Raw genomic sequence first — 25007 nt, forward strand, 5'->3', positions numbered from 1 at the left:
CCGCCCACTTAAAGCAATTATCAGCTGCTGTGACAATCGATTTCTCTGCTGGAAGATTTTGGCATCAAATACTAAAGAATACTCAATGAGAAACGTTATGAATTCTCATTCAAAAGTTATTAATATGGCAGATTGAATGAATGGGGAAAATGTGCTACTTCTGTGAAGAATGTTTTTATATTGTTCTAAAAATTATTATTCCATCCACCAAACAAACAAACTTTAGATGCAATGTCAACCGAATAATACAGTAACATATAATGCAGAAGAAAAAAGCATAACAACAAAATCTCTTTGGTCACCAGAGACTATACACCCTTCTAAATCACATGCTAATTGATCAGCTTTACTAATTATACAATAAGCTTACTGACATTTTACTCCATTATCCTTTCAGTGTGACAGTGGAGAAGAAGCAGAGAAAAGAACAGAACATGAGATTGAGATGAAGATATTAGCAACATAACCACTAGGGGGAGAAATAACCTAAATTAAAATGTTGACTTCCTGCAGTCTTTCCTGAAGCACCATGGTTGTTATGAGTAACACATTGCTCTCAACTTTCTGAGTGCCAAAATATGTATTGGTTTATTTGGATAAGTTACAAAAAGAAAAGTGCCCATTTCCCTGGATCCAAACAAAAGTTTCCTGTAGTCTAAACCTCTGCTGGATGGCAGCAATGACATCCAACCTTTTAAAAGAATTCATGGAAAAGTTTACAAGTACTTGCATTTCCATGTTCATGGGAAATGCTTTGAGACTCCATTGCTTTTATGGGAGACTATTCATGTCACTATTGATTCCAGTGGTTGTTCTTTGGTCTTTATTATCAGTGTAACTGTACAGGTAATTTGCAGGACTTATTAAGTGGTCAAAAAAAAATAATCTTTACCTGTATTGCCATGAGAAAATGAATAAACAATTAAACACACTACCGTGAGAACAAGAGGAGAATTTAGGTTTTGTTCTCAGAATCTCAAAATACAGTACACTGCCAGCAGAGCACCTCCACATCATAGGATTGTTCGCAGCTTCATTACAAGGTGTGTATTCTTTCTCTCTGGAGAGTGCATGAGCTTGCACTGCTGAGGGCCATGCTGCCTCCACCTTGCATGCTATGATCACATACCTGGTCTACCAGGTCCAGGCCGTGCTCCACGAGGGCAGAAGAGTAGGTTTTACATAACATACTTCATTGTACCTTATAAGAGTGGTTAGTTATGATGAATCTATATTCCGTGTTTTTCAAATCTCTATTTCGTACTTAAGATGCCTAGAGACTGCTCATCCAGGAGTGGGGGTCAGACATGAGGGTCAGAGACCTTTAGGCTCAATGTTTACATGGGTTTTCCAGAAATTCATGGAGTGTGCTCGGACCCCTCTTTGGAAGATACACATCCTCAACTTGCGCTGCAATTTGCTTATTCTTGCACATTTCGCATCATCAATTGATGATCACTTCCCTGTGCCTCATCAATTTGGGACAGTTAAAATTAGCGCTTCTCATTTCAGCCCTTGTGACTTTGGGTAAACTAAGTGACAGACATGCTCAGACAGAGCATCTCTTTTCTTAGGATGGAGCAAGACCATCTCACTGCATGGCTCTCTTTGAAATAGAGAAAACCGTAGTCACACTGAAAATTTTCAGAGGATCTTAAGGTATTTGACACTTGTAATCACTTTCTCTGCTCAGATTGCGGAGATCACAGCAGTGCTGACTGCACAGGCCAGTGCCAAGATTTGCACAACACACCATCAAGTGTCATCACTCCTCTGGGGGCATTGATAATATGTGGCTTGTAAAACATAAAGAGTTCCTCCATGATCTTCAACACCCGACTCGACAGAACTGGATACTTGGCCCATTAAGTTGTGTTGTATGCCTGCTTTGTCTGCCTACATTTTGAGGATTTTTGTTTCCTATGCGTAGTTCCACTCTGAGTAACCCCATAAGTGTTTCTTTAGCGATGGTGAGTTCTTATGCTGGATAAATCCACATCTTACCTACCAGCTAACCATCTTCCCTTATGTAGTTCTTCCCCTGAGAGGGCTAGCCATATCTGTGTTTGTCACATCTCCCCACAGTTTAAAAGGTGGTCTCCACAGTGTCCTTCCATTTCAGAACTGGAATTTATTATTATTTTTTTTTCAAAATACAATTGTATCTTGCAGATTAATGACTAGCACTTAATGACTAGCACTGTTGCCTCACAAAGACATGTGGTAAAGGAGAACTGGGTGAACAAAATTAGCCATAGTGTATGAGTGTGTGAATGAGAGTTCATGGGTGTTTTCCAGTGTTGGGTTATGGCTGGAAGGGCATGCGTTGCATAAAATTTATGCCAGAGAAATGGGCAGTTCATAACGCTGATAAATCAGGCATTAAGCAAAAGGATAGTGAACGGCAGGTGTAAAAAGCGTAGTTTTTTAAGAAATGCCTTATGCTCGTTTTTTCTTTCTTTGACGAGCCACGTCAAAACCTTCTCCACCAATCAGATTGCCATTTTTGTTCATGTGCATGGAGCTGCTGAAGTTACAGTAAACAACACTTAAGGCACTCAAGTGCAAAACTGTCAATGAGAGCACACACTGAAGAAGATGCCCAGAGGCAATATGAACGTGGAGCTGCTTATTGCCCTGGTGAACAATAACAATTTTTTTAAATGGCTAGAGCTGAAGCTGCTAATTGAACCATCCATGCTTGTTCAAATCACCTGTTACTTCAACAACAAGTGCGTAGACTTTTTCTTCTTCTTCTGTGTTCTTTTAAGTAGCGCCATCTAACTTCAAGGTGTGATTTTGCATACTTTTCTGCTTGACGCCAGTGGAAAAAAAATAAATAAATAAATAAACGTCTTAAACGCTGACGATAAATGCAAACAAAAAGCGTGCTGGTGTGTATCAGCCTTTATTGGAAAAAAAATTTGACAACTGATAAGCATAGGATTGTTTTACATTTGAAACTGACTAATATAATCTTAGCAAACATAAATATACATACACATGTGCTCGCATTTTTTTATTGTATTTCAGATTTATTTTTTGTCCATAAAAATGAGTCAAAATACATCCTCGAAGGACTAGAAAAACAATTTCAACTCAAGGTTTAATTACCTAAAAGTTGCCCCATTGACCACTGGAAGTGCCCTGTTCAGACACATGCTTCTTTGAGAACTAATAACCTGTTTGCAAATGTCTCCAACATATCCACCAAGTATGAAAGAACCTAAAACGGCAAACTGACATATACAGCAAAATGATATGAAACAATAATACACACATAAGCATGCACGCACGCACACACATACAGACACATACAGACACGCATACACAGGATTACTAAGGGACTGTAGTAGTTATTCACTGAGCTGGTACAGTTACTGCCTGCTTCTAAATAGTACCCATCAACAGCACATAGTTAAAATCTAGACAAGCTTGCTAGGAATGCAGTCAAACCCAAACATGAGCAAAATGGGAAAAACAAACAGACTTGGACATGGGGGCAGAAGGAAGAGAAGGTAAACAAAGTTTGCCATTCTTTTAATTAAGTTCAAATTGACCTTGGCTGTTCTGTGTCCAGTGAAATAAAGTGTGCACCCCAGCAGGTCAACCGCTTTTGTGCTTGACCATTTATAGTGTTGGCGAATGTTGTTTTACAGGAAAAAGGGTGCATTCCCTTCTTGCCCCATGTGTATATGAATGTTAGCTGTGTTTGTGTTGGACTGGGGTTATGAGATGGAAAAGGAAGAGGATGTGCAATCACAGGCTTTCCTCAAAGCCTAAACACATTCTCAAGTCTTTGCTCTGGCTGGCACAGGTCAGTGCGCTTGATTAGCTTTCATCCATACTGTAATCAGGACCCCTAAATATCCCTAGGACAGAACTGTACACACACAAGCATTCCAATGCACACTGAACAGACTATCTACACAATTGAGGGTGGCACTTAAAAGTGGTGAGTGCACAGATGTGCTGCTAGTATTTCTTAAAAGGTTGACTGCTTTGCCAGGAATGTATATTAACTACAGTATATAGGCAGAAATCATTTCAGTTAGAAATATGCTAGAGTATGAAATATGCTTCAAGTACCTGTACAACTATTAAGAGCTTGGTTAGCTGGTTCAGGTAATTAGGCTGAATAGTGGCCCTCCAGAGCACTCCAAGTTTCGGCAGGTTTGTGCTAAACAATTGCAACTTTGTGTTTGGCCTATGACCTTCAAGTATACAGTATGTGTGTCATAATAATGTCAAACAGTACCATAAACTGTCATGGTACACTAGTTAATTAAACAGGGTGTAAAGTAAAATATCAGAATCAGATCTTGTTAAAATAAATGTGAAGAACAGCTTGCTGTTTTATATGACATTCATTGGGGGACAATTACCATGTCACCAGAGTAACCAAATATCTCAGCTAAAAATAGCTGTTTCTATGGTATTTTGAATAACATAGGTTACCATAGTATTCTTTGAAGAACATCTAGGTTTGAAGGGGACTAATTATGCATCTTCAATGAAACATTGCGATTGTGGATTGGTCATAACTTTTACAATAATTTATCTAAAATAACTGCAAAATGTAAAGAAATGTAAATTGTAGTGGTTTTTAAAGGGATAATTCACTTAAAAATTAAAACATAATTAATATTTACTCACCCCCAGTGAGTTTCTTTTTTATGTAGAACAGTAAATAAGATTTTTTATAAAGAAATCTGAAAATCCGTAGTTACTGAATTCCATAGAAAGAAAAACAAATACTATGGAAGTCAATGGTTACAGGTTTTCACGCTTTCTTCAAAATATTTTCTTTAGTGTTCAACAGAAGAAAGTCAAACAGGTTTAAATCAATTGAAGAGTATATAATAACAGAATAATTCAATCTCTATTGAATATAATTCAATAGATAATTCAATAATGATAATGAATATAATTCAATCTATATAATTCAATTCAATATTTTATTTAGCATATTATTTATTTTCCCTAAATTTGTCTTTTTTCCAAGAAAAAAAAAAACAAAACCTATTTGAACTTTACAAACAACAAATAATAACTTGACTTCTAGTTGATCATTTGGTATCAGAAGTGGCTTGTATGAAAAGGCCTCTAGATGTCTGACTTAGCTTTAACAGAAATAATGTACAGTATAGAATATAAAGCCATGGTGCAGGAAGAAAAGAATTAATATTGTGTATGACTCTAAAGAGCTTGGAAGATGGCATCCATACATCTCTTCAATGACTTAAATAATTTACTAATAAATCATCTGGAATGGCTAAGAAAGCAGTCTTGGACTTCCAGAGTTCATCAAGATCTTTTGGATTCATCTTCAATGCCTCCTCCATCTTACCCTAGATATGCTTAATAATGTTCATATCTGATGACTTGGCTGGTCAAAGCTTGACCTTCTGTGTTTTCAGGATTGTTCATGTGGAGGCTAAAGTAAGAGAAGGAGCGCTATCCTGATGAATAATTTGCCCTGTTCTGTGGTTTTTTGTGTAATTTGATACCTCAGGCTGTTGATGCCATCCACTCTGCAGATCTCTTACATGCCCCTATACTGAATGTAAACTCAAACCATGATTTTTCCTTCACCAAGCTTGACTGATTTCTGTAAGAATCTTAGGTCTATGTGGGTTTCAATAGGTCTAGTGCAGTATTTGTGATTATTCGGATGCAGTTCAACAGATGATTCATCAAAAAATCTATCTTTTGCCACTTTAACTAGAAGTCAAGTTATTATTTGTTGCTCTCACAACTGTGATCGAAGACAAGACTAATGTCAGGTAGAGTACAGTATATTATTATAAATGAATAAAATCAATCAATCAATCAATATTGAAGTTAAATTAATATCAAATTAAATTACTTTGCTTTACATTTTTCTCTTTATTTTTCACTATTATGCACATCTTTGAGCGATTAGATGTAGGTTTTTAATGATGGTTTAAATTCTCAGAGCTTTAGTATAACAATGTAAAAACTGCATGCATGGTGCCAGAAACTTGGATTTAGCACCCTTGTGGCTTATGTGCATGAGAACTCCCTATTCACCACATGATTAATTTTGTGCACTACATATGGCATGAATATGTATCAAAGGACACAGTGCAGCACATGCAGGAGGAAAAATAAACACTGCACTTTGAGTTTGGGGACTGTGGTCCACCACTTTCATTAAAGCTAAGTCTTTAGCAGAGCTTTGTTCATGAGGCCATAGTGTGCACTGATACAATACGTTAAATTGTTTTCTGATATGTAGTTATTCTGCCTGTTAGTCAGTTATTTAATTCAAATGGTCATTTATTAAATTATAAATAATTTCTTAATCAATTCAATATTCCCATCCATCCTAAAGAATTTGCAGTTGTATTTGATGCCATACCACCTGGAGTTATTAAGTTATTCCAAGACATCTTCTATCCTTCTGCGTTTCCTCGTTTAGACCCTTCTACTACAATGGTGGAAAAAGGTTGTTTAAAGCAACTTCTTCAAACAAATCAATACAATCTTTATTTCTTAATGGAATTGTATCACTTCGAAATATTACTTTTTATAGGAATTATTTTGTTTCTGATATTGGAGAAAAATATCGCTCATTCCAAATAGCTAATTAGAGGGCAGGTGCTGATTTATCTTTAATCCGTATATCTCACATTTTTGTTCTGTAAGCTGTGAACACTTGCTATAGTACATATATCATTAAAACTTCTCCTTTTTTGCTTTCATGACTCGTCCATTTTCAAAATTGTGGTCCCACATACATACATACCTGTACATATGTTTAATGCACTTACAGTAGTAAGACTTGACAGTAAGTAAAAATATGATCATTGTTGTAATCTCACAAGGAAATGTTGTAGCCAATCAAACAGCCTGAGCCATGCATATTAATTATCCCGTGTGGATCATCAGTGTCTGTATTTTGTTCTAATTGGGCTGTTTTTTTTTTTTTTTTTTTTTTTACATGGATATTACATGAAAGCTAGGAAACAATGGTGTTTGAGGTTCATGGTACTGTGTGTAATTTCCATTAACCGAAATCTATTTATTCAGCTATGCCTACATATATTAAGATTTTCATTGTATTGTATGGTTTATTCCAAGTTTTTTTCAAGTTGCTGTAGTCAGCATTTATTTTATTCATTTTGAAATACTGTATGGTTCAACCGGAGCAATGTGTAGTGGTGGTTTTATTCGTGTTTATGTGAAGCACTGAATTACTATTGTGTATGAAAACTGCTGTATAAATAAACTTGCCTTGCGTATTCTTATTGATCTTAAAAACTACCAACTACTCAAAAATAATTGGTTTGTAAATATTGCAATAGTTTAATGAAAAATGTATCATTAAAGTAGGAAAATGCACTCATTAGTACATGTGCTAATGATAAATACAGCATTTGCAGTTGTATTTATAAACTGCTAACTAATGGATAATAATGTAGAATGAATGCTTAATAAATGATGAACTATTTGCTAACGTGTAAGAAATGATTCAAAGAGTGCAGTTATTATAAACTGTTACTAAAACGTATCCTAATTAACAAGATAATTAAATTAGAAAGATATTTTTAGAGTTTAGAGAACAATCAGGTCTTCCTGTGAGATTTAAATGTCATTATCCTGAACTGATGATGATAAGCGAAATCAGCAAAAACATTTATTTGCAAACCACTGGTGAAAAAAGATGTAGAAGGGGTGTTCTGGGTATTTCCTGGTTATTTTCTTGTCCAAATTTACTGTGAATTAATTAAATGTGATTTATATATCTTCAAATAATTCAGATGTTGAGAGGCCTCAGAAAATGTCGAGCCTCAAAATAAAAAGGCTGTAAAATAAGAAACGTCAAATTTCAAGAACCATCCTACATTCTTGAGAAATTTAAATGCAATAACTTGAAAAAAAAAAAAAAAAAAACACCTTTTATCAGTAACCATTAAACAAGGAAACAATTGAAGTTTGGTTAAAGAAGTGGAAACCGCAAATATTAAATCTTCTGCAATACTTATTGGATTACTCCAAAATACAAGTGTCTGACTATTGAAATAATATATAGATGGTGGTAGTCTGTGACAATTAGGCTGAGAACCTATTTTAGATTAGTGTTTCTCAACCACTTTCCTGGAGGACCACCAGCTCTGCATATTTTCCAGACAACCTTAACCAACCACACCTGATTCAGATCATTAGCTCATTAGCAGAGACTGAAAGACCTGTAATGGGTGTGACAGACCAAGGAGACATCCAAAACATGCATTGTTGGTGGTCCTCCAGGAACGTGGTTGAGAAACACTGCTCTAGATGATCCATACTAAATTTTGAATCAATTATACCAATGGCCTATTATGAAAAAGTAGGCTTAAACTTTGCAGAACTGAAACCACCACACGGCCAACTTACTCATGCATCCTGATTCAGAGGAGAAGTCCAGCCCATTTTTGAGAGAACACAATTTCAGCCCATTTTAGAAACTGCTACAGTAGCTACAAACCATGAACCTAATAGAAACAAAATAATGATGTGATCGTCTAACCATTCTAGGTATACTCAATGAGTTCTTATTAGATTCAGGTATTGTTTGTGTCCATGGTCCATGCCTGTGTTTTTAAAAACTAATTCAGACCATCTTCAATGGGTGGATACAAACCATGTGACAGTGATCTTGTTCAGATGTGTGTGACTTGCGTGTGAGCATGGTGTACAGACACATTTGCTAAAAGTACATCAAAAGCAGACATTCAGCATGTGAAGAAAGAAAAAAACACTTAAGAGACCATTAGAAAAAATCTAAGCATGTGTTTGCGCGTTGCTCCTCTACAGGCACAATTATGCAGTTAATGCATTTGTAAACTGTATCAAAATCAAACTACAATTTCCAAAATAACCAGAGTAGTAAGCTGTAATGAAGCTAATCAGTAGATATGGGGGTGGTTAGAAGGCTATGAATGGACAGAGGCTAGTGGGACATCTCAAAGGACATCCAGGGCCTTGATTAAAATTTTTGTTCAAACTACTTTAAAGATTTGTTTTGGTCCCTTCTCAACAACAATTACTAATATTATTATTATTATTTTCATCATCACTACTTCTACTACTACCGGTTCAAACCAGCAGAAATGTTGAATGAATCACAAAACATTTTTTGAACAGAGGGGGCGCTGTTTACAGGCTCAAACTAACTTCACCTGCACATCAGTGGCGAGCAAGAGGTGGGGTGGCAGAGTAAAATGCAGCCAGACAAAAACTGTGTGCAAGTACAGTAAAAAGACGTTTACAAATATGATGACTAGAAATCATCAGCAAAGTGAAAAACTACTGTCATGGATGTCTATATACAAAAAAACTATTAATAAGCCAAACCACGTGGATAATTTGCAGCTCTGCTTGCTCCGACAAGTGCTAACAACCACATAGGCTCATTCTAAAAACAAAGCCCTATATACGTTTCTGGAGATAGCAAATTATGTAGCCAGAGTTCATCGGCCGAGAGGAAAAGAGGAGTTGACTACGACGACCGAAAAACGGAACCAGATTGTAGGTAAGAAAATGGGTGACAATGTGGTAAAATCTGAAAACATGGTAAAAATCAGACGATGACTTGTCTTTTTCTGGATTGCTTTTGAAAATTGTTGGTTGGGGGTAGGAAATGGGTTGGCGGGTCAGTCAGTCAGTCATTCATTCAGTCAAACAGTCAGTCGACAGCAGCATCTGGTGTGTTTACGCAAGAACAGCAGGCGTAAATAGCACTCACGAGTGAAATTTGAAATCTGAAAAAGCGTACACAACGTCCTCTGGTGGATTCGCAAAAACAAAAACTGCAGAAAAAAAAAACGTAGCTCCTGGGACGTAATTGCCAGTCAGAGGTAAGGTTACAGATTGGGGTGGCTATGGAGATCACACAGTGCATGAGTGTTTTCATAGCGAAAATGTGAAGATGTTTTTCAGACTGAAAGTGAAAGTCGTTCTGTTACAGAAGTAGGTATTAGATTATTTTACCCTCTCCTATTCAAATTCGTTTATGCATATGTTAATAATTTGCTTATTGTTGAATATTTAAAAATATTCAAGGTTATCTCTTCTTAAAATATAATCGCACTGATTCTTATACTGAATAATTCTACAAGTAATATTAATTGTTCACCTTTAAATCATATTCAACTCCTGTCTCTATCCTACTATATAATCAGTAATTTTATAATCAGTATTTTATGCCAGTGTCCAGCATAACAGCATAACTCCTCAGAGAGTCTATTCACCACCTCTGTACACACTGCTCTCTGGTTTAGGAAAGGCTTTCCTCTCCACAACAGTCATCTTAGTCCCCAGTGAAAGAGCTTTTTTTTCAGTAGGGGACATTGTTGATGTGCAAAGACCTTAGCTTATGCCAAATAGATATGCAGATATATTTCTTTTAAAAAATGTTAAATCCTTCACACTTGTAAACACTCGCTCCAACAGATTTGAGCGGCTCTTGGTCCCCCCACACACTCATCATCGCTACCATGCCGATCAATCGCAGAGTTTGCACTACGCATCAATGCGACGTGTAGTTACATTTTTTGAGAGGTGTGCGTTGGCGATGGCCATGTTGAAGGTTATGAGTCAATGTGCAGGCTGTGCCAGAGCATATGCATGCGCTTGACGCAGAAGTATAAATTAGCGTTACTACCAGGGCTTTACATTAACACCCGCCAACCTGCCAAATGCGGGAAGATTTCGGCGGTGGCGGGTAAGACAGACACTCCCACTAGCCACTTTGGCTTGTTGAAAATTATTTTTCCAGATAATAATTTTTAAAAGCAGGGTTCGACAATAAGGATGGTCCAATATGCATGCACAGTCGATCGAGAAGCAACACGACTGACAAAAAGGGAGGAACATGCACATACAGTTTTGCTGCTTTCAAGAGTTCCAGAGTCGACTTATTGTAAGCAGCGCCAGTTGCTTTCGGTTTAACCATTCTTTGAAAAGATAATTTATGGGTCTATCATTAACCATGCGTGTGTGATCATCCTTTTATTATCACACAGTATGTTTTTATCTGCTTTCTTTTGCATTAATAGGGTTTAATTATCTTTTTTTTTTTTTTTTTTTTTTAACAATAACATTGCTTTAATGGGAGAATAACTCCCAATTTATGTGTAGTTAACTGGTGATCTGTGACCTTTAGCCAGGACATATGACTGTGCATATTTTTTGTTAAATAAAAAGTATAGTATTCAGCTATATTTTGCATGTTTTCACACATTTAAAATTTGTGGCTAAAAAATAATTAACTGTTTATTTATGGTGTGGTCAGAGATAAATTGGGTAAATCCTTCCATTTTGGTCTCTGAAAATTATGAAAACTAATTGTAATATATGAAACCCTGACCCATTTGCTCATGATTATTGAGCAAGCTCATACACGACACACAAAAAGTGAAATGAATGAGGAGGCATGTAGAGATAACGCAAACTCTAAATCAAGTAATTTAGCATGTCAAAAGTCATATTTATGTGTATAAAATATATTTTCCCAACAATAAAATTGTGGCTGGTGAAAATGGCGAGTGGCTAGTAATGTTGGAAAACTACTAGCCACAGTGGCTGGTGGTCAAAAAAGTTAATGTTAAGCCCTGGTTACTACTACTACTACTACTACTACTACTACTACTACATCTTGACCTTATTATGGAAACATTTTAAAAAAATGTATACATGTTTATATATGTTTATATTGCAATTTTTAGTATTTGTCTTGTTTTCTTTATTTGTATGGTCTTTAATTTATTTGGATATACAATTTTTTTGGTTTGTTTGTTTTGCTCAAAAAATAATGAACTCAAGTAGATAAGTAATAATTATCATAAGCACTAACAATTAAGAGTAGAAAAGAGAGACATTCCTGTTTATTAATGGTTTTAATGTCTCCTTTTTCACTTTTGACTACTTTCACAATTTCTTTGAGAGGAGAGTCATGATCTTCTTTTAATCATTCACTCTAATACTGCAAAATATGTTCACATAATTTACATATGAATGCAAAAGAAAGTGAAATAAAGAAGATTTTTCCCCTTCAAACAAACAAACAAACAAACAAACAAACAAACAAACAAACAAACAAACTCTGATGGCTAATAATGCAAAATGTCCTGCAAAAGTATAAAAACAATGGGAGAAGAGTGCATAATTATTTTTTGTGGCTATTTGAACACATTCACCCACATAAGCATTTACTTTAAACTACGAGTAGTAAGATTAATGTTCAATAAATTTAAGCTAAAGACAATACTGCTCAGGAAATTCTCCTTTTTGCTGATTTTAAAATATGCATAATATAAATAATTATATAAATCTTCATTGCAGGTTTTCATTTAATAAAATTTTCTTCAGAAGATGGTAAAAAAAAAAAAAGTTAAAAGAAATCAGCAGGAGACCAATGCTAACAACAATATTCAACTCATTCAACTCTGCCACAAGGATCAGCATGTACAGAAGTCATAACCAGTGCTACTCTACTAAATAAAAGAGTAAGAGATTGCAGCATGTTGGACAACACTAGCACACATTCTTATACTGAAAACTGTGAAAGTGGTCCAACTGTAGCCTAGAATCAAACTCGTTTGGACATCTGGTAATCATTAAGATTTTGTTAAATCTGTGGACTTCATCTTGATGATTATTGCAGCCCACAACCCCCTTCCCACATTTGAATCTAACCCTAGAAAGGAGTGAAAAAAAAGTTATTTAATCAGTAGTTACCATGTCTGAACATCTAAAAATGGGTGGGGGTTCATCTTTTTTCCCCTGTCTTAGCATGGTTAGAATAATCTGAAAGTCATAGAAGCTTGAAGCATGTTAAAAGTCAGTTCAATGGTGTGGCATTCAACACAAAAGTGGTCTAACAGTTAGAAATAACACTTCTTTTGAGTAATACAAACTGTAATTCAGCATTACCATTATTTTATTGCTCTGATATAGTATTTGTTCAAAGAGAGATGCTGTGATGTGCATTCTACAGTATGAAGAATGAACTGGAAAGAAACCGTTAAAAATATATATATAAATATAAATATAAATATATATATATATATATATATATATATATATATATATATATATATATATATATATATATATATATATCTTGTGACTGATTTAAAGGGCACCTATTAAGCCCCTTTCACCAAGATGGAAAATAAGTCTTTGGTGTCTTTAGAATGTATCTGTGAAGATTCAGCTCAAAATACCCGTCAGATCACTTATTGTACCCTGCTGTCAATTTAAGGGTCAGAGGGAATATAAACTGTTACTCCCTTCTTCTTTTATAATAATGCATTGAAACTATTGGAGCTTTTATTAATTATATAATCTTTATACCCTATTTTCCTTATTAAAACATACTGTTTTTACATCTTACTTCCTACTATTTAAGTGCCACTACATTAAGCACAACAATTTTCTGATTTGCAATTGTTATGATTGGAAGTGACACAAACAACTGAAGGTAAGATCCAAATGCAGGTTTAATCGATGGTCAGGCAAGCAATAGTCAAAACAGGTATGAACAGGCATATGCGGACAAATCCAGAGTCGAAGTCAGTAAACAGGCAAAAGATCGAAAGGCAGGCGGCTACAAAGGATAATTAGAATACAAAGCTAGGTACAGACACGGAGAAACAAGATCGGGAGAAACGCGTAGAAATGTCACCAAACAGTAGACAAGACTCGGCAAACTGAATGAGTGTGTGTGCTGCTTAAATACTGTGTGAAATATCAGTCTGGGACAAGTTTCAGCTGGTGATGTAATCAGGAAGATGAATGACCAGGCGTGCGTGTTTGGAAGAAGTGCATGTATGAAAATGTAGTCCTGGGGAATACGGAAGTGAAGTTAATGATGATAGAGGAAACCAGCGATCTCCAGAGAATGATCGCTGGTTATCGTAACAGCAATACAATGTAGTATAGTATAAGTATATCCACCTTTGCTTTGAAACTGATTTACATTATGATATGTTAGAGAAAAAAAAAAAGCTAAAATAATACCAAGTGTAGCATTTACAGTTTCTAGGGTAAAGCTGGACCACAGACAGTTGGAATAGTTTACCTTTTAGCTTCCAACATTAAAGCTCAGCGAATGAGAGAAGATTAGTATCATTCATGCTAATAAAGATAATGATCTCCATCCAAACCATGGTTTTACCCAGAGCCATGAAAAAACAATCCTCTAAATGAATATAACACAACTGGTTGTTGGTTGTTTATACAGATGTAAGGAAGTGTCTAGTTGCTAGTCATTATTGTGGGGGTGTGCAATATGATTTTTTTTCATCAGGGACAATTAAAATGTTTCCACAATCTGCTTCTGAGAGAATATTCTATCATACTCAATATAGCTATTGTACAACACGTTAAAAAATAAATAAATACTTAATAATATTATGAAAAACGTTATCAATTCTGACTGTTGATAACAAGAATGGGGACCAGCAACTTTTGGGTTATACACATTCACTAAAAGAATGTGTAAAATGAAATTATGCAAGTTTAAAAAAAATGCAGGTTAGTAAATTTTAAGTCAACCACATACATTCACCAGCCACTTTATTAGATACACCTTACTAGTACCTGGTTGGACCCACTTTTGCCTTCAGAGCTGCCTTAATCCTTCGTGGAATAGATTCAAACAAGGTACTGGAAATATTCCTTAGAGATTCTTCAGAGGTCCATATTGACATGATAGCATCACGCAGTTGTTGCAGGTTTGTTGGCTGCACATCCATGATGCAAATCTCCCGTTGCACCACATTCCAAAGGTGCTCTATTGGATTGAGGATCTGGTGACTATGGAGGCCATTTGAGTATAGTGAACTCATTGTCATGTTCAAGAAACCAGAGATGATTCAAGCTTTATGCCATGGAAAGTTAACCTGCTGGAAGTAGCCATCAGAAGATAAGTACATTGTGGTTATAAAGGAATGGACATGGTCAGCAACAATACTCGGGTAGGCTGTGGCTTTGACACGATGCTCAATTGGTAGTAATATGCCCAAAGTGTGCCATGAAAATATCCCCCACACCATTACACCACCACCACCACCAGCCTGAACGATTGATGCAAGGCAGGATGGACCCATACTGTCATGTTGTTGACTCCAAATTCTGACCCAACCATCTGAATGTCGCAGCAGAAATATGAGACTCAGACCAGGCAACATTTTCATCTTCTATCGTCCAATTTTGTTGAGCCTGTGTGCAGTTTCCTGTTCTTAGCTAACAGTATAGATACCCGATGTGGTCTTCTGCCGCTGTAGCCCAACCGCCTCAAGGTTCAACATTTGTGCATTCAGTGATTCTCTTCTGCATCCCTCGGTTATAATGAGTGGTTACAGTATTTGAGTTACTGTTGCCTTTCTATCAGCTCAAATTAGTCTGGCCATTCTCCTCTGACATCAACAAGGCATTTGCGACCACAGAACTGCCGCTCACTGAATATTTTCTCTTTTTTTGATCCATTCCCTGTTAAACCTAGTAAACAGCCCACAACCCTGGTTGTGCGTGAAAATCCCAGTAGACCAGCAGTTTCTGAAATACTCAGACTTGCCTCTGGCACCAACATGCATGCCATATTCAAAGTCACTTACACTTACATGTCACTTACAAGTCACCTTTCTTTCCCATTCTGATGTTCGGGTTGAACTGCAGCAGATTGTCTAAATAAAATAAATGCTTGCTGCCATGTGATTGGCTGATTAGAAATTTGCATTAACAAGCAGTTGGACAGGTGTTCGTGTGGCTGGTGAGTGTATTTTATGTTAATAAAACAAAGCATTTATTTTTATACTAGTTCATTCAATTTCTTAAATGTTACAGCTACTGTACCTGAAAGATAAACCACTAGAATCTGTTTTTGTAATGTAGATCTTTGTTCTTGGTTTTATTAGTTTCATTAAAAAAAGTGACGATTTTAATTTTCACTCATTTTGTCCATCATATATTTTTATTTAAAATTTGTTTGTAAAATAAGGGAAATCATTTGACTGCACTGCTCACAAAAATTGCAGTAGTAGTAGAACAAACATCAGAAAAAAAAACGTGTGATAAACTTGTAAAATTGTGATATTCCTGGAAAAAAATTATGGCATGATATTTTTGCCCTTTCGCCAACCCCTAAATACTTTTGTATTAATTTAGGCAAGCATCCCTAATATAGGAGAATGGCATTGTGTTTATTTACTCTGCTTTACTTCGATTTTACATGGGGAATCTTGTTTTGTTATACATAATATATTGCTATTGAAATGAATTAATTATTTTTTAAGTCGACATCAAATATAGGTTCCTCGTTTCCCAACAAAGAACCCTGCATTTTGAAAAACCATAATAAAGGAAACGGTGTAAAAGAAAACGCATAATAGAATGTTGAATTGATTTACGTATTAAAAAAAATAAAATAAATTACATGTGTTCCAGTCCATTAACAGGGTACATGCAGGTTCTGAAGGACTTTTAAAGACTTTTTTAAGACCATTATGAATGAAATATCAGATTTGACAAGGCAAAACACTAAGAATTTTTTGGAATGGCCAGTGTAATTTTTTTACATTCCCAATTACAATTAAAATTAATTTATTTATTAACCACATATTTAAAATAATGTTTAAAATTAAGCAAACGCAAACTATATACACATATTAATAACAAAAATGTTATTATAAGAACATAAGGATGATAATTCAACCATATTGCTAAATAGTTAATACATTTTACATAGGTTAAACATTTTCTTTTAGATGGATTTGTTGGTTGTACTGTTTGGGTAGCTTTACACAAGGCCCACAACAGCATGCTTCATGGAATTCGAAGACTTTAGGGCGTTAAATTTATTTAGGGGAAATTTAAAACTTTTTAAAATGTCACAGACATCCTGATTAAACATAACTATATGCTTATTTAAGTGTGCTTGGCATCTTTATAGGGAAAGCAAAAAATCTGTTATTTCAGTAACAACGAAGCAGTAGTCTTAATACGGTGAAAACACTTGAAACACGTTCCTCATATAGTAAACTGCCATCTGTGGTTGCTATAAAAATTACAAGAATGAAAACTGTATATGGGGCATAAAATGTGCACAATGGTGAGCCACATCCCATCCCTATCAGACTTTAAAGCTCATTATTATCTATCATCATCAGCAAAAGCTTTCACACTCTTGTCCTTTTTCTTATCTGTAAAAACTTTTGTCAGTCTTGCAAATAAAATAAAGCACTCCTAGTGTTGATTTAGAATTAATGACAAGTCAATGAATTGTTGATGAGCATAACCCTAAAGAGATGTCTAATATCAATGGAAATATTAACAACATTAAAGATTTGTGGGTCAAATTTTGGGAAGTAGACAGAAAATGTCACGCTTTTAAGAATATAAAATAGTATTTTCAGTCACGTTACAAGTTTTGTCCAGGCTGCAGGGAGACATAGCGGAAAGAATAAAAAGAGGCACAGGTTGCAGACCCCTGTTCTAAACCTTTGTCATTCCTCTTTCCTGATGGAGAAGGTTTATAGAGTAATTAGTGAGCTTTTAACCACTGCTTTATAAAAGCCACCTGGATGAACCATGTCTCCTGTTTGATGTCTTCTGCTCTCAGGATTTTGTCTGCATTCAGTTTCTGCTTTGTTGTTTGTGTATCTCTCGGTGTACACACTTCTCATCTTTCCATTATAAATTCACTGCTATACTGTTAACAATTTTTTGTAAATTACGCAGTATTTAAAGGGTTATTTTATGAGTTTTTGAAAATAAGCGTCCATTCAGTGTGTAACACAGCACTGAGTGAACGAAAACATCCAGCTGAGGTTTAAATATGAAAGTGGACCACCTTTAAAACCATTGATCCTTAATAAAATAGTCGACTCAAGAGTCGAATAAATGAATCGTGTTGGGTTCAAATCTTTTGCTTGAACGCGTCAACGTCGATACAGTACATCACAAAATGTGTAGTAACGGATTGGGTAAAACGTGAACGCAACTTTCCTTTTAGACACTAGCGGAGTGCGGAGGATCACAGGACTGACTATGACGTGAAAATGACGATCACTGACAGATGGAGATTCGGCTGTGGGGAATAAATGGTTAAAGTTTATTTTCACAGCAATACCACAATATAGCAAACCAAGTGATGTGTGTTTTGATACAATAGCCTACACTGCATTTTTTTTTTTTTTTTTTTTTGCCGGCCGTTTGCTATTAAAGGAAGGAGCAGCAGAGACATTTATTTATAGGAGGTTGTCGGACTCTGACATGGACTTTGTCAGCAATTGTTACAGTTTCTTCTTTCTCCGGATCATAACATGTAAATGTGATTAAAATTGTTTCTTCGTGTTGTATAGTTTGCAAAATATGTTTAATCCTGTTTAATTTACCAATTTAAATGTGTTTCTGAACATGTGTGGCACGGTCAATTTGCAAAGTAGTTAAACTTTTGCCTCTGTATATGGGTTAATACTAAATGTGTGTTGTTGTTACTTGAGGTAGGGTTTAGGACTAAAGCAATATGTTGGTGTTCGCTGCATTGCTTCAATGCATTTGTGCATTGGGATCTTACATACTCTGTGTGGTACTTCACAGCTGTGGTGGACATTTGTCTCTGTCTCACGCTGAACACAGTCGACCAATCAAAACAGTCCAGTCATCAGACCAATCAGATTAGCTTCGTGCTAGAGAGGGGTCTGGGAACAAATTAATGGCTGAATAAATTACATTAGAGTCGTTGGGATAATTAGGTGAAAATAAATGCATATCATAAGACAATGAAAGTGTTTTTGACAGTGCATGCTTATCAGCCTGTTGTTGGAGACCCCCAAAACCAAAATATGACCCTTTTTTATGCAAATTAGGAGCTTTTTAACTGTAATATAAAATATACTGCATAACTGTTCTACAGTAAAGTACATTACGGTGTTTTAAAGTTAACTGAAACTTACTATATATTTTACGTTAAAGACATACTGTAAATAAAGAAATGGTGCTGTAAATACAGTATTTAGCTGTAATTAATTTACAGTAAGTTACTGTAGATTCTAAGTCGATTCCAAAAGATGTTGCCAAGTGAGTTTTAAAGGTTAACATAACTAAAAATAGGTTCAAGGAAATCTATTCCACATCATGCATGTTTAAAAAAGTAAGTATATACACAAAAACAAAAAGAGGTCAAACAATATTTGAAGTCTGGTGTGACAGAACAAGTGAAAAATTGTTGATTACATTGACAAATGTTGTCACTTTTCCAGGTTTATTCCGTAAAACTGTACTTAATTTAAAAAGGCACCATCCCTGCATGAACAAGAGCTGCCTGAAGATTATTTGCCATGGAAAGGTGACTGGTATTGTAAGAAAATTGTAGAATTAAAAGTATTAGTGTCCAACCAGCTTATAATGTCAAGTTCAACACAGAGCAGCCATGTTTTTAAGTCAAACCTGAAATAGCACTGTGTTCCTCCTGAGAGTGTCTCAGGAAGTGAGAAAAAGGAAACAAGGTGGGAGGGGGATTACAGACAAAGCCAAAAAGAGTTTCAGTGTGTACTCTGGAAGAGCAAATCTTAAATATCCTCAAGGAGCAATCTATGGAAGAGACAGGAAAGCTTACGGGAAAGAGACTTGTTTTGAGGCTGGAACAGCAATTGATCGGCCGTGTGCTGTGGGCCAAGCCTTTATTTGTGTTCTGAGGCTGAGACCGCAAGCAAGCACTCCAGTGAGCCACACCCCCTGAGCAAGTCTGCTCCAGCATGCACAAACACGCATGCACACGCAAACATGGAGAATAATCTGCCATCAGCAAGTATAAAATAGCACAAACCCACATTTTTAAGACCAGGGCCACTCCACCCAGCCTAACTAATGGAGAAGAGATAAAAGAGCACACCACTATTGGAAACCATTAAAAAGAGAGTGCATAATGTGTGTTACGTGTTGGTATCCTGTTCTTACATAAATGTGAAATACAGATGGGAAAATAAAAATCTAACCTCAACCACCATACCTAAAAAAGATCTTTTGGTTTCCCCTCACTCCACAATAATGCACCTAAATGAACTGTATTCAGAACAGGAATTAGAAACATGAGGATAAAATTAAGTAAAATCAATAGGTTGTAATAATTACAAGAAAGCTATTGTTTAAAACAAGATTCAAAATGACTAAACAGTCTTAAACAGCCGGACTGAACTGCAACATTTGCCAAAAGGCCTAAAACTAAAGAGACAAAATTTTCTCCCCGACACGGGGCGGAGACCGCAGTCTCATCAGCACCTGAGCCAGGGGAACTCAAGGGGTAGCCAGTGTTCCTTTCATCAAACGATTAGGATCCAGCTGCTAGCTGTGCAGCCTCCTCACATGCAATCACTACCATTCAAGGTGTTTTTAAATTATTTTATCTGACAAACTGGCACAAATAAGCAGACATCTCCATTCAGAGTTCTCTCACCCTTCCAACCGAGTTTGTTCTTCCGAGGTAATCTGCGAACATGTTCAGTGCTGCTGCGAATACCTTGTAAATACATGCTTATTCAAATTACTTGATTAAATGAATAAAATTGTAATTGAATAGTGCAATAGACAGTTTTGTCATTAGCAGTGAAAACAGTTGAATATAGGCTTCTCTGAAACTGTGAACATTTCACTTTGATTTTACTTAGGCTAGATTATTATTTATTTAACAAACAAGTGCTTATTTTGGTACTGAAGGATATAACAGACTTGTTTTGAAGCACTTTACCTCAAATGTTATTCTTTTTTCTTTTTTTTATCTAGTAGATAACGGACCAATAAACAACATATTATAATTAAGATACAACTTATACAAATTATATTTGAGTTTGTGCCCGTACACTACTCAACTTTGCGGTAGGGTTGGGCGATGTTGACAAGTTTGGCATCATACAATGTATAATGTAAAACATTGCAATGGACGATGGCATCGTCGTCGTAGGCGGTGGTGAATAGATTATTTATAAATAAGTAATTAATTCATAAAAAAGTAATTACTTATAGCCTACCGTTTCAACTACCTGACCCGCATGGTCTTTGTTTTAACCATAACCAAATCATAAATAAAGTTACACACAGATTTCCACCTGTCAATCACTTTTTCCGCGAGACTCTGGCATGAATAGGCAAAGTGATCTGTGTTGTTATAATGGCGTCGACAAACATGGTTGGTAAATAAGGTACAACCAACAGAAACCAACCAACAGTATCTGAGGTTTTCACTAAAATTATTAAGTACAAGCGTGAAAGCGAAACATTAAAGCCGTGTACTGACGCTGTGACACGTTACCTGAAAGATTGAAAAGACTGAAGAGTCATTAGATAGAGACAAGATATATTAAATATCATGTTTAAGAGATATAGTGATATGCGATCCTTCATTGCATCCTTGATAAACTGTCCTACGTGCACTGCTCTCTGGGCTGACTGCTGGAGATCAGACGCTGCAGTACATGTGTACATGTGTAAGTGTGATCATGTGATGTGCATTTTCAGCAGTATAGTATAATGCTAGGAGAAATGCCAGTGTGACCGTGGATCGTTTTTGTTCTAATATGCCATTTTAAAAACTAAGATGTATTTGTGTAAACAGGGCCATGTGTATTTTTCCCGAGCAGGTTGCTCAGGCAGGAGGATTGCAATGCCAGCTCAGCATCGTGAAGGCTATTGGCCATTGACACTGGATGATTGCATTGTCTATCGTCCCAACCCTACTTTGCAGTAATGATTTGTTTCGTTCAGTGGAAAAAAAAAAGGATTTAATTAATGCTTTACTGTAATCTGATTTTTCCTGGGTGCTGATGTGCTTTCATCGTTTTTAAAAAGGAAACATATGTTTTTCCTATCAATGTCATAAAAAATGCCATTAAATAATGTAGCCTTTGACAGGAAGTATCAGTGTTTCTTGAGATTGAAATAAGAGTAAGGGATAATGGGGTGGAGTGGTGCTATACTGTATGTGTGTACCTTGGAATAAAATCCTGCATGTGCCCCTGGGTACCGCTGACATAATTTTAAATACAAACTTGCACAAAGTTTGCATGTTCAGCATGCATTACTTGCATTTACGAAGTCGCTTTTTAAAACTCCTGCAACAAATAAAAAAATATCATGCATTTATGTAAAAAATTAAATAAATAAATTAGATGACCTCAATGAAGTCAGTGAAATGTTTTTCACTAAAGTAGCTTATACTTAAAGTGATAATTAATAATTATTTGATCAATTTTAGCTAATAAATTATTGCAACTTGAAAAGCCACAGAGCATTACCTTCAACACTGTTCATAAACAGGCAATGCAGCAAACAGGTTTACTCCAGTATCTATTTATATCCAAACTCTAAGCCTTTTCACAGGATAAGGCCTGCCACTATGGAACCTCAAAGCAGTCACTACAGGCAATAACAGCTTGATGACCGGGCAATAATAACCATGGAGCAGAGAATAATCCGTTGCCACAACCACTTTAGGTTTGGCTGCACATCCCTCTCCCAGGAGTGGCACGATCAGCATGGGCATATCCTAATGAACTGAACACATTTTAATCTTTTCACTTTTCTTTTAATCAAGGTGTGTGTGTGTGTGTGTGTTGTGTGCTGTGTGTTGTGTGTGTGTGTGTGTGTGTGTGTGTGTGTGTGTGAAGAACATATACATTTTCCAAAATTACAGTACTCAGGAAGGACAATAAAAGGTTAAAGGCTGAAGTAGTGTTATAATCTTAACTAATTGAAAAAACCCTCATAATAAAGTTAAAGTTAATATTAATAACTAATAACTATTTTTTTACTAAGAATAAAAAAGGTAACCAATAATAGTATAATAGCAGTATTAATACAAAGTATTACAATGTTTTTATATTCTTACACAGTCAAGCCCAAAATCATTCATAACTCTAGCAAATTATGACTTTTTATTATTAAAGTATTATTAGATAAAAATGTCATTAAATAATGACCAGCTAGTTTATTTAGACTGAATGACAAAAGCTTCTCCCAATATATGATAAGATGATGTACAAAAAAGCAACATTTATCAGCTTTTATTAACCTTTGAACAAACTGTGGCATGTACAAAATTATTCCTTCGCTTTGCAAACTGTCACACTCTATGGGAAAAAACAAAGTTCTAAACCATGCCAAATAGCCCAAGCTGTTTTAAAGCATCCCAATTACCCTGATTCATTGGGAACAGCTGATTAAATCAACCCAGGGTGTGGAAAACAGAAGCTCTCTGCTGTTGGTTTGTGGACGGTCATGGTTAAAACAAAGACGCTCAGTGAGGACCTGCAGCCAATGGACACTGCACACCACTGGGTTCCACAGATGTAGACCAAGAAGGACACCATTTCTCCAGAGAAGACACACAAATGCCTGCTTGGCCCTTACAAATGCTAATAAGGACAAAGAAGACTTCTGGTCTTCTGTTTTATGGTCAGATGAAACAAAAATGTAATTGTTTACCACAATGATGTAGCCTTCATTTGGCGTAGTGATGGTGAAATGATACTTTCTGGACCAGTGAAATGCTCGACCCAATTGTATCGGAAAAAGATTCGTTACTCGAAGCTTTCTAAATCAGAGCTCGATGAGCACCTCTTTTGGTTAAAGTGTGAGAAAAGCACTGTGTTGCAATAATGTCAAATGTTTACAACTGACCAACTCATTCATGTAGTAATACAACAACAGTAATATAAACAAATTACTCAATTACTGTAGTTTTTAAACAAGGTATGTTACACCACCAATGACTGTAGTAAAATCCAAAGTATTCAAAACTATTTACATTTATTGTATTCCAACTAGTCCTTCACCCACCCACTCGTTACTAGCGGGGATCGAACCAGCGATTCCTGCATGGGAGGCGAATGCTGTAGGAGGAGGCTATGCGAGCGATGCTTGTGGGCTGCACTCACCAGCTGCCCTCCGTTAAACACTATACTACGATATGCAGGGTTTTTTTTACTATACAGGTAGTTGTAAAACAATACACTAAATACACTTTAGTATGGTTCAAAACCTTTTTACTATATATTACTATTGTCTTTTAATTTAATTACTGGTGTGTGGGACCGGTGCAGTGCTTTGAAAAAGTAGAAATGTATGTAATCGACGCCTAATCTCTCGCTATACACTTTACTAACCCATGGGGGTATTTAGGTTTAAACCTTTGAACGTGGGTATAGGCGAAAATGAAGCTTCGGACGTCATTGATCATGTGATGATTGCAAAAACGAATCAAGCTCCGCTACACTGCTTCACTGCGAGATGTATATATTTTTTTGATACATGCTTCGAAGCCTCGGCGCACAACGTCGCATCAATTTGGCGTAAAAAATGAAAAGCCTTCAACAACAAGAACACCATACCCACTGTCAAAAGGGTGGTGAGAACAAGGAAGCAAAACTTAAAAATTCTCAACAACAACAGGCAGTTTTCAGAGTAACTTGGTATTGAACACGAGTGGACATTTCAACATGACAATGACCCAAAACACAAAGCCAAAGTGGTTAAAAATGGTTAGCAGACAAACAACAATGTTTGCAGTGGCCCAGCCAGAGTTCTGACTTGAATCCAATTGAGAATATTGTATGTAGAGGGAGCTAAAGATCAGGGTGATGACAAAGAGACTGAAGAATGTGAAAAAGTTGAAGCTCATGGCTAAAGATGAATGTGCAAAAATACCTGTGGAGATGCAAAAAGCTGATTAGCAATTACAAGAAGTATTTGCTGTAACAGCCAATATATTACAACATTACGGCAATGTTATGCTCTTGCTCTCTTATCTTTACATCCAGGTTTATTTGAAACTATTGTACAATAAATAAAATCCCTAGGCACAATGTTATTTGTCCTACAGATGCATAAACTGAAATTGTTAACTGAGTACATGCTTAATAGAAATTATTAAATTTCATCTGAAAAAATAAAATAAAATAAAAAATGTAGACCTGTACTTCCTCTAGTTTCTTGTAGTACAA

At 35.9% G+C, this 25007-nt stretch overlaps 1 protein-coding gene across 2 annotated transcripts in view; it reads right to left on the reverse strand.

Moving 5' to 3' along the window:
• The window catches only part of pdlim2 (PDZ and LIM domain 2 (mystique)), a 117881-nt gene that overhangs the window by 22921 nt on the left and 69953 nt on the right, over positions 1-25007 (reverse strand).

This window comes from Danio rerio, chromosome 8 (assembly GCF_052040795.2).
Source record: "Danio rerio strain M-AB ecotype USA chromosome 8, GRCz13ab, whole genome shotgun sequence".
In the NCBI taxonomy this organism is placed as follows: domain Eukaryota; kingdom Metazoa; phylum Chordata; class Actinopteri; order Cypriniformes; family Danionidae; genus Danio; species Danio rerio.